We start from the raw sequence: 16529 nt of genomic DNA on the forward strand, positions 1-16529 counted from the left end.
TCATCTGGGTGACTCACTTCATGCCCTTGCCCATTCTACCATCTGCCTGCCAGGTAGCTACGTTGCTTATCCAGCACATCTTCCGTCTCGATGGGTTCCCTTTACATATCATGTCTGAAGAAGGAGTGCAAATGACGTCCAGATTTTGGAGAGTCAAACTCATCATTTCATCTGCATACCATCTAATAGCCAATGGTCAAGTGGAGCACATTAACAAGATTGTGACCGACTACTTGTGCCACTTCAAAATGATTGCGATGCTTTGCTTCCATGGGCATATACTTCATATACTTTGCCATTAACTTCTCCCAGATCTGGCAGGAGACTAAGGTCCCTCTTCTTCAGACCTCAGCCCAAATGAAGAGATTCACTGAGACCGGAGGCAGGCCTCTACCTCAGTTCTCACCTGCAGATAAAGCCTGGCTGCTCTCCAAGAATATCAGACTTATGATGCCTTTGAACAAATTAGCACCTCTCCCTTTGAAGTCATGAAACAATTGAATTCAGGCTGGTAAAATTTGCATCTCCCTGTCACTCTGGGGATATCTAGTTTTTCCATGCCTCTGTGCCCAAGCCAATGATTTTCAATAGTTTATCCAGAAGATCTATCCTTCCTACTTATATTCTAGACATAAAGAGAATTAGAGGTAAAAATTACTTTCTAATTGACTGGAAAAAAAAATGCTTCTATTCAGTAGAAGAAATTCTTACAATGTTCCAGATCAAAGAGGAAGGGGAAGACTACTACTACTACTCCTATTTTTCCATCACCACCACTCCCTTCCATTCTTTGCTGTGTGTGAAGTTGTACGACTGCTTCTAATTGTTAATCAGCTTCTGATAGACTGGATGCTAGACCTCCCTTTTACGCCTTGCCTGAGATTAGGTTTACTAGTTTACCAGTGAAGATGGCTATTCTGATTGTCTGCCCATGTACTGATCTTCTGCTTATTAACCTACTATGATACTATGCCGCTTACCCTGACCTTAGCCTGTCCACCATTCTGATCCTTTGCTTCAGAGTGTAGCTATGATTTCCTGCACCCAGGGCAGGAAATCAGATGTGTGCCCCCCCCCCCCATCCAAGCCACTCACATTTACATAAAGAGAGGGCAGTTAAGAGGCGCCACTATTCTGACTCCGCCTAAAGCATAACTATACTTACCCAATCCCACCTAATAAAATCTATCATAGGGTACACAGCAGTACCAATACACCTTGCAATAAACAACTTGTCCTACCACATTCAGCATGTTGTTGACATCGGTGTAATGCCTGCTGGATCCAGAATAAGGTCCCTGTGGTGATAAAGCAGAAAGAATAATCACATAAGGAAGGGGTGGTGACTGTACCTGGTAAATACCTACGAGGGGGCACTGTGCTGGCCCTATAGGACTTAGCCATCCCAATGTATGACAGAGTAATCTAGGCATTTCCCCTTAGTGCTACCACACAGTACCAATGCTCGCATTGTGTCCCCTCACAGTAATTATGCCCACATTGTGTCTCCTTTACAGCTGAAATGCCCACATTGTGCCACCTCACAATAGTTTTACCCACATTGTGCCTCCTTTGCAGCATAATTGCCCACATTGTGCCCCCCACATTAGTTATGCCCACCTTTTGTGCCCCTTCACAGTAGTTATGTCCTCCTTGCTCAACACAGTAGTTATACCCACCTTTGTGCTCGACACAGTAGTTATGCGCACCTTTTGTGCCCCATAACAACTTATGTCCTCCTTGTTCCCCTCACTGTAGTTATGCCCACCTTTGTGCCTGGTACAGTAGTAATGCTCATCTTTGTGCTCTTTCACAGTGATTTTGCCCACCTTTGTGCCCCTTCTTAGTAGTTATGTTCTACTTGTGGCCCCTCACTGCAGTTATGTCCACCTTTGTGCACATCACAGTAATTATCCCTATCTTTGTGCCTCCTAACAGTAGTTATGCCCATTGTTGTGCCCGTCACAGTAGTTGCACCAATCCTTGTGCCCACACAGTAGATATGCTTATCTTTGTCCCCCCTCACACTAGTTATGCTGACATTTGTGCCCTTTACAGTAGTTAAGCCCACTTTTGTGTACTTTTACTGTAGTTATGACTACTTTTGTACCCCTCACTGTAGTTATGCATAGATATGTTGGGTCTTTGTGGCCCTCCTTTGGCCCCCAGTGCCCTCTCCAGCTCCATGGAAGAAAAAAAACATAAATACTTACCTGCTTCCCTGACCTGACGACGTGGTACCACACACATCGCGCTGCTGGCTGTGCAGGAGGCTGATTCATGGGCTTTCAGCTCTCCTCCCATAGCCAGTAGTATGATATGTGGCCTGAATGGGGGAGCGTCGGAGATCAGCAGAACAATGAAGCAGGGAGCGGACAGCTCCCTGCTTCACTGTGTAAATGAATTGCTTGGGCGGGTGTGCTGCCCCTCCTCAACCTCTGCGCGAGTGATTGTGCCCCACCTTCCCCCCCATGCTACACGCCTGCTTTGCTGCCTGTTCTGACCTAGGATTCGTTTTGCGGAATTGCACAAACTTTGCTTATCCTGACCTCTGCCTGTTTAGTGACTACACGTATTGCATGAATCCTTGATGCTATTTACCAGTGTCTCTGACCTCTGTTGGTCAGCTACCAACTGCACTAGGACTATTCCAAGCCTGGTTTGTCCCCTGCAGAAAAGGCCAGAGGGGTTAAAGGGTGAAAACCAGGGGACTTCCAGGATAACATCCTTAGAATTAGCCCAAAGTCAAGTTAGTTCGTACAGTGGACCACACCTACTGCTTGTTATATATATGTGTGTGTGTATATATATATATATATATATATAGAGAGAGAGAGAGAGAGAGAGAGAGAGAGATAGATTTATTTTTCTTCTTATGGGGGCATATGTTTTGGGGATGTTGTAAAACAATAGCAACACCCCTGACTCCTGGTAATACTTATAGGGCTTGCCTCACAATGCTCTTCCCTGGAGTTGCACCAAAACAAATTTTCTGAAGTAGCCAAAAGGGTAAAGCTGGAATTACCTTTAGGCAAATTACTTTCAGCTTTGTTTTCTAAGTTAACTTTTTTTTATTATAAGAAATAATTCATCCAAAATCTATTCTCAAATGGTAATGAACCTGCTAGTAGACATTGAAGGGTTAGTCTTATGTCAGCCATTGGCCAAGTTCACACTTCAGTTATTTGGTCAGTTATTTCTATCAGTTAGTGTGAGCCAAAAGCAGTAGTGAGACCTACACAGAGATAAGGTATAATGTAAAGATCTGCACCTGTTCTGTGTTTTTTACCTGAACCTGTTTTTGTCTCACAATAACTGATGGAAATAACTGACTAAAAAACTGAAGTGTGAACTTGCCCTTTCATGGTCAAGGTGCTTGACCTAATTAAGTGCTGGCTGTGGGTGTCTGGAGTTATGGCAACACTGAGCTGACTAGGCTAATGTTGCTCTCTTTCATTGCTATAGAAGTTATAGCACAGCCTGCTTGGCAATTTCCATAACTCTACCTACCGGTGATGCTTCCTCAGGTTATCCTCCTCTTGCCACAAAAGGCTGAGATGGGAATGCATCTTAAAGGAGTGCACTTTTTAATCAATGACCTTATTCAGAGTTTATGAATTGATTAGATTATTTATTTGTGTGTGAAATTTGTATTCTTAGAAGTATGCCTACACATATGTGTGTAGTCTCATATTGCATCTGTTGCATGCAAAAGCAGGCTAAGCGATTTTGTGTTAAGTTCTGATTTTAATTAAGTCCTTTAAATAGGCGGCTAATGTAGATTTAATACGACAGTTATTGCATGTTAATTAAGCATCAACTGATTGCTGGCCGTTTTGGTATAGATATTGAAGTTTACTAATTATCCAGGAGATAAATCAATTCACCATGTCGCTGTATCAATTTGCATAGGCAATACATCTGGAATTAGATTATGTATTACACGTAGAGTCAGATATATGTGCCAAGCCAGAAATAAATTCAATAACCAATCGTAGAAAGGAGAATTTGCAGACTGAGACGAACAGTATATAGGAATGCACTGTATCTCAAACACTTAAATGGTCAATATAATGAAATTCATCATGTGGATAATACAATAACACCATTATAATGACTTTATGTACATGGATTTTCTGGTATAACAGTATACCTTGAGTTTTCTTAAGCAAATTAATTTGTGCATCTGAGAAATAATACAAATAATGTGAAAACATTTAACATATTTGTCATATACTTATTTAATGGAAATTATGACAGTTTTAAAAAACTAGGGTTATTACGGCTGTATATATGTATATATTTGGTAAGGTGTTCCCAATTTCCTACATAGATATAGAGATATAGAGTTATGTGAAAGCTCTGGCTGACCAAAGCCTCAAATGGAATTTACTAAAAAGGAATGATTCAAAATGGCTGCCAGCAATGTGGCCTAGAATATGAGCAGGGCAGGTTGCCACCACTTGTAGAGCTGCCTTATTGGGTAAAGGGGCAGGGGCCTCACTACACTGATGTACAATAGATAGTAATGACTCTATCCTGCCTATGATCATCTATCATTGCTGAGCAGCCTGACAGGAAAACTTACCAATATGTAGTATATGCAAGTGCTGGAGCATAGTGTAGTGACACCCCACCTCCTCGCCCTGCTAGGAAGCTCTGAATGTGGTGGCAACCAGTCCTGCTCACATTAAAAAACAGGATTCTGGCAGGCATTTTAAATCATTCCTGGATAAATCCTTTAAAGGGAATGTTTCATCAGAAATTGACCTTGTTATGTAAATCATATTTTTATGTTATAACATATTTTCAAATCATTTTTAGCAATTTTAATTTTACTTTCCCATGTCAATATGTATATTTAGACAGGGTATACAGATCACTTTTTCTGGAGTTATTTCATTATTATCACAGGTAAGATTACAGGCTTATCATGCTGATTAAAATAATACCTTTTTTTTTCTGTACGATAAATAGCTGCAGATAAATCTGTGTTTTTATTCATATGCAAATGAGCAATTGGAGCACCAGGAGTCCGGGCTGAATCATTTGAGCACTGCTTTGTAACACCCCCTGTGCTGTGCACATTCCCCCGTCCCCTTGATTGACAGGACTAGACATCAGGCTGAGGGAAGAGCTTTATCGTAGAGCTGTGTGCTAGCAATATCATATCATATCATATCATATCACTAAGTACTATAGCTTGACCACACTGAGATCTGCTCAGAAAGCTAATCTACATATTACTGCTTTATTCACAGGCAAATATATAAGCATAGACACCAGTAATATGTGATAGCCTATAAGCATGAGGAAAAATCTAAAAATCTATGTGGTAATGATATAGCTTAGTGGTATAATGGTTTACCATGCATCTCAAGGCCCAATATAGATGTACATTTTCTTTCTGCTATTTTTTTCTCTCTTATTTAAAGGGTACCTGTCACCAGGATTTTGTGTCTAGAGCTGAGGACATGGGTTGCTAGATGGCCGCTAGCACATCCGCAATACCCAGTCCCCATAGCTCAGTGTGCTTTTATTGTGTAAAAAAAAAAACAATTTGATACCTATGCAAATTAACCTGAGATGAGTCCTGTACGTGAGATGAGTCAGGGACAGCACTCATCTCAGGTTAATTTGCATATGTATCAAATCGGGTTTTTAACACAATAAAAGCACACAGAGCTATGGGGACTGGGTATTGCGGATGTGCTAGCGGCCATCTAGCAACCCATGTCCTCAGCTCTATACACAAAATCCCGGTGACAGGTTCCATTTAAAACCATATTAAAAGGCTATACTATGAAAATATATAATCATATAATAATAAGGCCTTACTATATTGAGAATAGTGTTTATTTATTTTTTTGTTTATTTTTTTTTTGCTAAAACCTATTACTGGTTAATTCACAGACACAAAATGTGATTATAAAGAAGCCAGTAATATTTATTACCTTTCTAAAAAAAAAAAAAAAAAACATTATCGGGAATATTTTAAGGACATAAACTATTTTTATGGGATAAATGTGGAAGAAGAAAAATATCTGAAGAAATACATTTTTAAGTTTCTCACAAGATTCAAACCTGGGATCTCTATATGCAAAATGATTCAATTAACCACTAAGCTATAACATTACCACATGAACATATATGTTTTTCCCATGCTTATGAGCATACACATATTACCGGTGTATATATAACCATCTATTGTGTGGGAATAAAACAGTATATATATATATATATATATATATATATATATATATATTAGCTTTCTGAGCAGATCTCAGTGTGGTGAAGTTGATCTTGATGACAGAGCCTCTTTAATGACCATTTATAATTTTTTTTGCCTTTTTTGCTTTTCCATTTACATCAGTGTCGAAGGATTTGTTTTATGCATAAGGAATTTTATTATATTTTGGCGTTGTTTAGAGGCACATTTAAATTATGTAATTCAGAGATCAGCAACCCCCGACACTCCTGCTGTTGTAAAACTACAACTCTGAGCATGCTCCATTCAATTCCATGGGAGTTCTGAGAGCATCTGATTGTAGTTTCACAACATCTGCACTGACAGAGATTGCTGATTCATAGTGTAATGTATATGATTTCGTTTTTTTCTTTTTTGTTACTTTTTATGCTGTTCGTGTTGCACACTGGGTAACCTGATCAATTAATTCATCAGGTTATTATGGTCATATGAATACCTAATATATGTAGTTTGTTTTATGCATAATATAATATATTTTATACTAAACAAAGGTATTTTTATTCATTAGGTTTTTGTGGAGTTTTTATCACATTACTTTTACAACTTGATTTCAAAACTACAGTCCTGTATACTAATATATTTATGCTCTGTGTCACTATGAAACAGGCTGAAGTTTGGGCAACACTAGTGTGCCTTAACAGTAGGATAGCTGAACAGAAAAGGTCCTCAGGGCTGATTGCAAATGGATTCCTCTGTGACCCACTATTAGGGGATAGTCCCTTTTTATCATGCCAAAGTAATCAAAGGGTTAACAGCCGGAATCACAGCCTCCTCCAACGCTAGCTGTGAAGCTGGAGCTTGCTCTAAAAAACTGAGCCTTCAGTAACAGCTCATCCTTAGCACAGAAGTAGTCCTGGAGCCTGCAACCCTCCTCTTATGCAGCAGTTCCGCAAAAGACGTTGCTACAGACTAAGGCCCGCCCCACCCATTGTCAAAATATGGTGGTTGTTAAGGGGTTAGTACCATGTATAAACAGTAGAAAATTATTTGCAGTAAACTGCTAGGCTCCCGTAAGCTCCTATGTCTAATGGTGGCTGCAGGTGGTCAGGAGTCGGCAGTAAACTGCTGGCTTTACTCTAGTAGCAGGTGTATTAGAAAACTAGGCCCCCTCTGGTGGTGGCAGCAGATGACCAAGAGTTTACAGTAAGCTGCTAGTCTCCCTCTAGTGGTGGCTGCACGTGATCAGGTGTTTGTACTATGATGTTAGACTCCCTCTAGTGGCAGTTGTAGTAGCCTTTTAGGTTCCCTCTAGTTGCCCCGTACAGGTGGCCAGTCATGCTCTGATGTCAATGAAAAATCTAGAAATGAATCAACACAGTATAAAAATAAAGAATTGTATTTATAGATACTTTTCAAGCTGTAGCTTGTAGGGGACATTTCAGTGAGCTAAAACAGTGATCCAAATATTCCCTGTGGCTTGCAAGTTGTCCATCAGAGCTATTGACTGATTATTATTAACAGTGTATAGCCTTGATCCTGTGAGCACACAATTCAATGTAAATTTGTATTTAAGAATTTCCTGATAATTTGTAAAAACCTGAGTTTAGACTCTCTAAAAAGATTAGATCACAAAATTGCATTCCTAGAAATACCCTATACTGAAATATTATTTTTACAACAAACAAATATATTCATTTACATTAAATCAATTGGATATGATTAATAGGATACACCAGTATAGAATGCATAAAATGCATATAAAGATGTAATAATAATAATAATAATACTCTTCACAGAGTTCATCTGTACCCCGCACTACACCTACATATTGAGCACTTCATTTCTAGCACTCTATTATACTGTATTATAATGCCATTATATAATATTTTATAGTCCCTTTGTGCCTTCACACTTGCCTTTCAACATTAGTAACAGTAATAAAGCATAGCTGAGATTTCCATACTTATAAATTACTATTATGTAGTATACCAGTGACAGCCAAATAGATGGCACTGCATGCCAATCAGGTAGAGAATGAGTTAAGGGAATATTCATTTCTATAATAACCTACTCTCCATCTGAGGCGTCTTCGTGTGCAATTAAGCATGCCCTGCAATTGGGAGTGTGGGACATGACTGTGTCTTCCCAGAGATAAACAAAGGATGTCTTCCATGCAAGCGTCAGGACCACAGCCGCTGGGACCCCTGACTGGGATGGCCTAATTTTTGCCAGTAGCCATGTGCCTGGCACTACAGGAAAGATAGCTGAGTGTGCCTAATAGCACAAAGGGATTCAGTGTATATGCCAACAAACGTACGGCACAGTCTCCGGCAGAATATTTTTAGGAATATCACTTCATACATGAAACAAACTAAAGAATAAGAATTTGCAATACGTATATGTGCAGTGATATATTCATCTTTCGTAGTTTGCAAACATTCTACTTTTCAGTAATATATGTGTGTAAATATATATATATATATATATATATATATATATGCAGAAGAAGTAGGACTGCACTCCGGAATAGTGGTGAAAACAAAAGATTTTATTCACCCATAATGTGGCAAATCTTCCGACGTTTCAGCTCACACGAGCCTTCCCGCTGGATTTTTCTTTTTATATATATATATATAGAGAGAGAGAGAGAGAGAGAGAGAGAGAGAAATTAAGAATTTTATCGTGGCATTTCCCCTGAATTTGAACTACTCCAAAATACTTAATCTAAGACAGATTTAGGGTATGGCCACATGGTCAAGCTTTCTTCATGTTCTGGAAGGAGTGAATTTAAACAGAAGGAGAAATATTGTTTTTTAATACTTTCTCTTCCTGATTTTGGCACCCAAAACGATATCAGGAAACCTAACCTTATGGCCGTACCCTACACATATAAATTTAATTGAAAGAAGCTGACTGCAGCTTTTTGCAATCTTCATGCTTTAATACTAGTGTTGAGCGAGCCCAATTTTTCTAGCGCTTTGTAGTAATGAATCAGGTTTTCCTAAAATGGCAGCTGCACGTGTTACAAAGTTAAAGTAAGAAGCCATTGTCCTGTGAGCTGAGCATAGGGAGATACATGGCAAGCGCTAATGCGCTAGGGACGGTGTTGCTTAAAACGATTAATAGAAGAATATTGGAGAGGCAGGGAAAGTGCAGGGAGAGTGCAGGAAGACTTATGCTGTATCAGTTTTATTTATTTATTCCTGCATTTACTTATTCCTACATCAACCATAAACTAAGATATGTAATTCAATACCAATAAGATGGAAGCATTTTTTATTCCACTGCCAGCATGCCAACCGATACATCCAGTCTGCAACCCCTAGGGAGACCAAGTCTTAATGATGACCATCCTCATCTTTTGCTGGCTTTACTTCTTTCAAATCATCCTTCAAAGTCTCCATGTAAAAAAGATGCAGAGAGAGGAGCTGGATGTTCCTTGTGACATATTCTCATCGATATTAGAGGATGTGGAAAAGGAGGAAAAGCAGATGGTGGAATAAGGGCTCCCACCTTTAGCGCAGGAGAGCGCTGGGGTTAGAGAAGTGGGTATGCCAGAGCTGATTAATATTCTGCATTTACTGTCAACCTGCAGGAGATTGCAGGCCAGAACAGCAATATTATGCATATTGTCCCCCAACCAAACCAGCAACAGCCTCTGTTTAAAGGGGCCGCACAGCCATTACCAATGAAGACCGATTAGACAGTGTGGTCTTCATTATTAAATGAAAGGCAGTGCAGTTCTTCACTGCGGCATTGCTGCAACCAGCCCACAGCATGGCCACACTGTATGGCCATACCCTAAGGAAGAGTGGTCTGGGTATACCTGATGTATGGTGATTCATGATGAATTAATTTGTAATGAATTAAATTTCTTGGCTAACTTTTGCGAAGTTGCCAATTAGAATTTTTCAAAAGTTCACTCATCTCTGTTTAATATTGTAGTTCTGTATGAGCAGTTGGCTTCTGTGTATGAGTACAAGTGCACTAAAAAGCCAGTGTATGCAGATCAGCAAGAAGAAAATGTGAAAGGCTCAGGCATGTAGTGGACAGAATGTGTAGTGTAACATTGATTAGGACACTCAGATATAACCTCACCATTCCATGCACAATGTTAATCCGGTACTCATTGAGGCAACAAGGGCTTTGATTTTTCCAAACCACAAAACGCTAACACGCTAACCTTTTCAGCTATCTCAATGCAACAAAGCACAAGAGTTACACTGTGTAAGGATACATTTACAGGACAGTGAGAATAAAAATGCCCATTAAAAACAGATACACAGTCAGTTTTCCATGGTCATTTAGCAGCCTTGTTAGCATACCTTTTTTGGCCACGTGTCATGATCATGTTCTGTTCGGGGACATGTCACCCCTGAGGCCAGTCATTGTTATCCTGGCAGCTATTTGGTTGCACCCTTTAACCCCTACACAGGAATATAGCCTTTGCTGCAGATGAGCCACCAGGCCGCTACCTCTTGGAATAGTCCCTATGTGGTTGGGGTTAAGCAAAACAAGGGTTTAAGAAAATTCCTGGTAAGTGGAAGGACAAGGTGAGGGCAGGCAGAGTTCACGTGAATCTGAAAACCAGTTCAATGGTCAGAGAAGGCAGCACAAGGTCAGAACAGAGAACAGTAGAGAGTCAGAATCTGGGAATCAGACAAAAGGATTATAGCAACTTTGCATAATCTAGCAAGCTAGAGAAATCTATTGCTCAGGCCCCTCTCCCTTAGGAAAGGCACCTTAAGTACCCACAGGTGTCCAGCCACTGGCTGGTAAAGACAGGTGCCCTTTAAGAGTCAGGGAGGGCGTGCACATCCTATGGGTCAGGGATAAAGAACTCCAGTGGCTGACTGCTGGAAGGCAGTGAAGGATTGATGGGCTCGGCCACTTGGCATGTCTAGCCCAGATGGCGGAACCGCAGCGAGCGCAGAGCACTACCATGACAGAAATAAGGGGCTATTAGTTTATTCTTTGTTGTGATAGAGGGCCAGTTGTCAAGCACATGCCTTAGGCCTCTTTCACACTTGCGTTGTCCGGATCCGGCGTGTACTCCACTTGCCGGAATTACACGCCGGATCCGGAAAAACGCAAGTGTACTGAAAGCATTTGAAGACGGATCCGTCTTCATAATGCTTTCAGTATTACTATGGCAGCCAGGACGCTATTAAAGTCCTGGTTGCCATAGTAGGAGCGGGGAGCGGTATACTTACAGTCCGTGCGGCTCCCGGGGCGCTCCAGAATGACGTCAGAGCGCCCCATGCGCATGGATGACATGCCATGCGATCACGTGATCCATGTGCTTGGGGCGTCCTGATGTCACTCTGGAGCGCCCCGGGAGCCGCACAGATAGTAAGTATGCTGCTCCCCCGCTCCCCACTACACTTTACCATGGCTGCCAGGACTTTAGCGTCCCGGCAGCCATGGTAACCATTGAGAAAAAACTAAACGTCGGATCCGGCAATGCGCCGAAACGACGTTTAGCTTAAGGCGGATCCGGATCAATGCCTTTCAATGGGCATTAATTCCGGATCCGGCCTTGCGGCAAGTCTTCAGGATTTTTGGCCGGAGCAAAAAGCGCAGCATGCTGCGGTATTTTCTCTGGCCAAAAAACGTTCCGTTCCGGAACTGAAGACATCCTGATGCATCCTGAATGGATTTCACTCCATTCAAAATGCATTAGGATAAAACTGATCAGGATTCTTCCGGCATAGAGCCCCGACGACGGAACTCTATGCCAGAAGAAAAGAACGCAAGTGTGAAAGAGCCCTAAGTATACCACTGAAGATATGGCTTCTGCATGCATGAAATCAGAGACATAAAGAGCTACAGTTGAGGTCTCATGGACCTCTATGGCATCCCAATAATGGCTTTGTACAAACATGAACCATCATACCTTATATTACTCCCATCTGAAAGCCAAATTACAGAAGTGGCCTCCAAGCAGTTGCAGTTCAGCTTCCACAATTCCACAACTCTCAGCATGTTTTTGAGGGAATCCTCTATCATAGGTTCTCAACAGCTGAAGAGCTACAGGTTGGAAACTGCTGGCTTAAAGTAGCTATATTTCTTGATTACGAGTAAAAGATTAATACTTTAAAGAGACTCTCTGGTTCAAGAATAAAATTTACATCAACAGGTGCATATACAGACCACTTACTTGATGACCTCTTTTTCGTCTTTTCATCTACCGACGCGCCAACTTCTGGGCTCCTATTCTGCTATTTTTGCTGGCAGAAAAGTGCCTTGCATCGCAGCACACAGAGTTCTTCCACTGTGCATTGGTAGTCCAAGCCTGGTGGACTACTAATGCACACTGCGTAAGGCATTATGAGATGTGATTCTGCCATCTTGGAAACCAAAAGAGGAGCCCAGAAGATAGCATATCCACAGATGAAAAGAGGAAGAGGAAGGCATCAGGTAAACAATGTTCTGTTTATTTCCAAGTTAATGTGATTTTTTTTATTTTTGAACTGGAGAGTCACTTTAAGCAAAAGTGTAATCAGCAAGGAGCAGGGAAGTGATAAGCTCTCCATTTTGGTTTCAAAACCCTTCAGCTGGATGATTTTCATAAAGGACAGAAGGATCAGCAAATAAATCAAAATAGCAGGCAATGGGTAACAGGATTAGCTGAAATTGTGCAGTAGAATATAATGTGAATTTTTAATCTTGTTTTTCTTTTTTATATATTCATCTCAGAGTAATGAATAGAGAGAGAGTATGTGTTTGATTGTGTTGATCTGCTAGAACGGTCTTTATCCTATAAGGGAATAAGGACCAATGTAACTGCAATTCCCTACAATCATGGTAATTACAGCAGTGAATAATCTGATGGAAGAATTGCAATCTCGTACAGGTGCATGTTAATTATTTTACTTGCAAACTCTAATTAGACACTGCTACCACTTAAATGAGTTATATTTCCAACTTGGTGTTTTTTATGAGGATCTTTGTTTTCTTGTTTATTTTTTAGCTCTTTAAAAGTGAATCTTTTTTTTTTTAAAGGGAAATATTCCTTTGAAGCTAAAAAGACAATCACTCCTCCATAAATGTGTTTATTATACAAAAATGAAAGTTTAGAATTCATATATAAAGGCATACTTAAAATATGGAGGACTCCATAGCAACGATGAAACTGCCCCCTACCACACCAATTATAGTAACAGGGGTTTCTATCTTTATGTTTGCTTCACTCTCCATGACCTTTTCAACCATTGGGACAGTTCTCCTTTCCCTTGTTTACTAGTAAAGCAGTTAGGTAGTCCTATACTGATTCTTACCACCCAATACCAAAGGGTCAACTAGCAGTCGCCTTTTCATTGTTGATAGACTACTAAGAATACATGGGATCATTTATTAAAACTGGTATTTTAGATGCTAATCTTAATAACCATGTGCCGACGCTTTATGCGCCTAAGTTATGTAGACGCACCGGCCTCTACATAACTTAGGCGCACCCACCACCGGCCTAAATCTATGCCATCTCCCTTGCTGGCATAGATTTAGATAATTTTGTATGCCTAAAACAAGCCTAGAAAGTTATAAATGAAATTGGCAGGCCTGCCCCCCCCCCCCCTTTCCCAGCCTCCCCCCCCCCTTTTTTTTTAGAACTGGCGTGAGTGGAGTGGATGGGTAAGAAGTCGCAGCTTCAACCACAAATCCCTGTTGCGACCGAATCTGTGAAACACCAAATATTGGCTTATATCTATTCATAACTAGTGATGAGTCGGAGGTGCCATATTCGATTTCGCGATATTTCGCGAATATTCGATTGAATATTCGTATTATATTCGTTGAAACCGAATATTCTTAATTATTTCAATTATCGCGAATAATATGCGATTAAATGAATCGTGCGATTTTTTTTTCTACTGTATAAGGCAACGTTCCTATGACTATGGCTAAGCTAATATGTGTATTTTGCGAATATTCTTAATATTGCTCTAACTTCGTCTTTTAAAATATTCGTAATATTCTAAAAGACGAAGTTAGAGCAATATTAAGAATATTCGTAAAATACACATATAGACTGTAATTTAGCTAATATAGTGCTATAATCTTTTTTTTTTTTGTCAAATTTTTTTGCCTCTTCTGAACTTCAGTTTTGGAAAATATATACACTATTAAAAAAGTTACTATAGCACTATATTAGCTTAATTGCAATCTATATGTGTATTTTACGAATATTCCTAATATTGCTCTAACTTCGTCTTTTAGAATATTCCGAATATTCTAAAAGACGAAGTTAGAGCAATATTACGAATATTCGTAAAATACACATAGTCTGTAATTTATGTGTACTGTTATTCCACTTTGGCATACTGCTCCCCGACAAGCGTCCTCGTAACCATGGGAACGCCTGTGCGTTAGAATATACCATCGGATCTGAGCTTTCACGATTTCAGGGAAAACTCAACACCGATGGTATTTTCTAACCCACAAGCATTCCCATGGTGACGGGGACACTTGTCGGGGAGAACAACTGTACAGATAGGAAAAAAATTATGCTAAAATTCTAAATAACAAATATATTCACTATATTGCTATGTATTTGTTTTTTAGAATATTGGTCATTTTATTTTCCATATGAAAACATGATTCCCTCCTGCTTAAGTTACTTGTGGGTCAATGGCTTATTGACCCACAAGCAAGAAGCAGGGAGAAATCATATTTTCAGATGAAAAAAAAAAACAAATATTCGATTTCGCGAATATATAGAACTATATTCTAAATATTCGTGAAATCTCGAAGTTACGATATTCAAGAAAAATTTTTACAATTCGTAAATATTCGTGCTCAACACTATTCATAACTAGAGTTGAGCGGACACCTGGATGTTCGGGTTCGAGAAGTTCGGCCGAACTTCCCGAAAATGTTTGGGTTCGGGATCCGAACCCGATCCGAACTTCATCCCGAACCCGAACCCCATTGAAGTCAATGGGGACCCGAACTTTTCGGCACTAAAAAGGCTGTAAAACAGCCCAGGAAAGGGCTAGAGGGCTGCAAAAGGCAGCAACATGCAGGTAAATCCCCTGCAAACAAATGTGGATAGGGAAATTAATTAAAATTAAAATTAAATAAATAAAAATTAACCAAAATCAATTGGAGAGAGGTCCCATAGCAGAGAACCAGGCTTCACGTCACCCACCACTGGAACAGTCCATTTTCATAAATTTAGGCCCAGCACACAGGCAGAGGAGAGAGGTTCCGTAACACAGAATCTGGCTTCATGTCACCAGAGAATCAGTCTTCATGTCATAGCAGAGAATCAGGCTTCACGTCACCCACCACTGTAACAGTCCATTTTCATAAATTTAGGCCCAGCACCCAGGCAGAGGAGAGAGGTCCCGTAACAGACAATCTGGCTTCATGTCAGCAGAGAATCAGTCTTCATATCATAGCAGAGAATCGGGCTTCACGTCAGCCACCACTGCAACAGTCCATTGTCATATATTTAGGCCCAGCACCCAGGCAGAGGAGAGAGGTCCCTTAACAGAGAATCTGGCTTCATGTCAGCAGAGAATCAGTCTGCATGTCATAGCAGAGAATCAGGCTTCACGTCACCCAACATTGGAACAGTCAATTGTCATATATTTAGGCCCCGGCACCCAGACAGAGGAGAGGTTCATTCAACTTTGGGTAGCCTCGCAATATAATGGTAAAATGAAAATAAAAATAGGATTGAATGAGGAAGTGCCCTGGAGTCCAATAATATATGGTTAAGGGGAGGTAGTTAATGTCTAATCTGCACAAGGGACGGACAGGTCCTGTGGGATCCATGCCTGGTTCATTTTTATGAACGTCATCTTGTCCACATTGGCTGTAGACAGACGGCTGCGTTTGTCTGTAATGACGCCCCCTGCCGTGCTGAATACACGTTCAGACAAAACGCTGGCCGCCGGGCAGGCCAGCACCTCCAAGGCATAAAAGGCTAGCTCTGGCCACGTAGACAATTTAGAGACCCAGAAGTTGAATGGGGCCGAACCATCAGTCAGTACGTGGAGGGGTGTGCACATGTACTGTTCCACCATGTTAGTGAAATGTTGCCTCCTGCTAACACGTTGCGTATCAGGTGGTGGTGCAGTTAGCTGTGGCGTGTTGACAAAAGTTTTCCACATCTCTGCCATGCTAACCCTGCCCTCAGAGGAGCTGGCCGTGACACAGCTGCATTGGCGACCTCTTGCTCTTCCTCTGCCTTGGCCTTGGGCTTCCACTTGTTCCCCTGTCACATTTGGGAATGCTCTCAGTAGCGCGTCTACCAACTTGCGCTTGTACTCGCGCATCTTACTATCACGCTCCAGTGCAGGAAGTAAGGTGGGCA

This window comes from Bufo gargarizans, chromosome 3 (genome assembly GCF_014858855.1).
Source record: "Bufo gargarizans isolate SCDJY-AF-19 chromosome 3, ASM1485885v1, whole genome shotgun sequence".
In the NCBI taxonomy this organism is placed as follows: domain Eukaryota; kingdom Metazoa; phylum Chordata; class Amphibia; order Anura; family Bufonidae; genus Bufo; species Bufo gargarizans.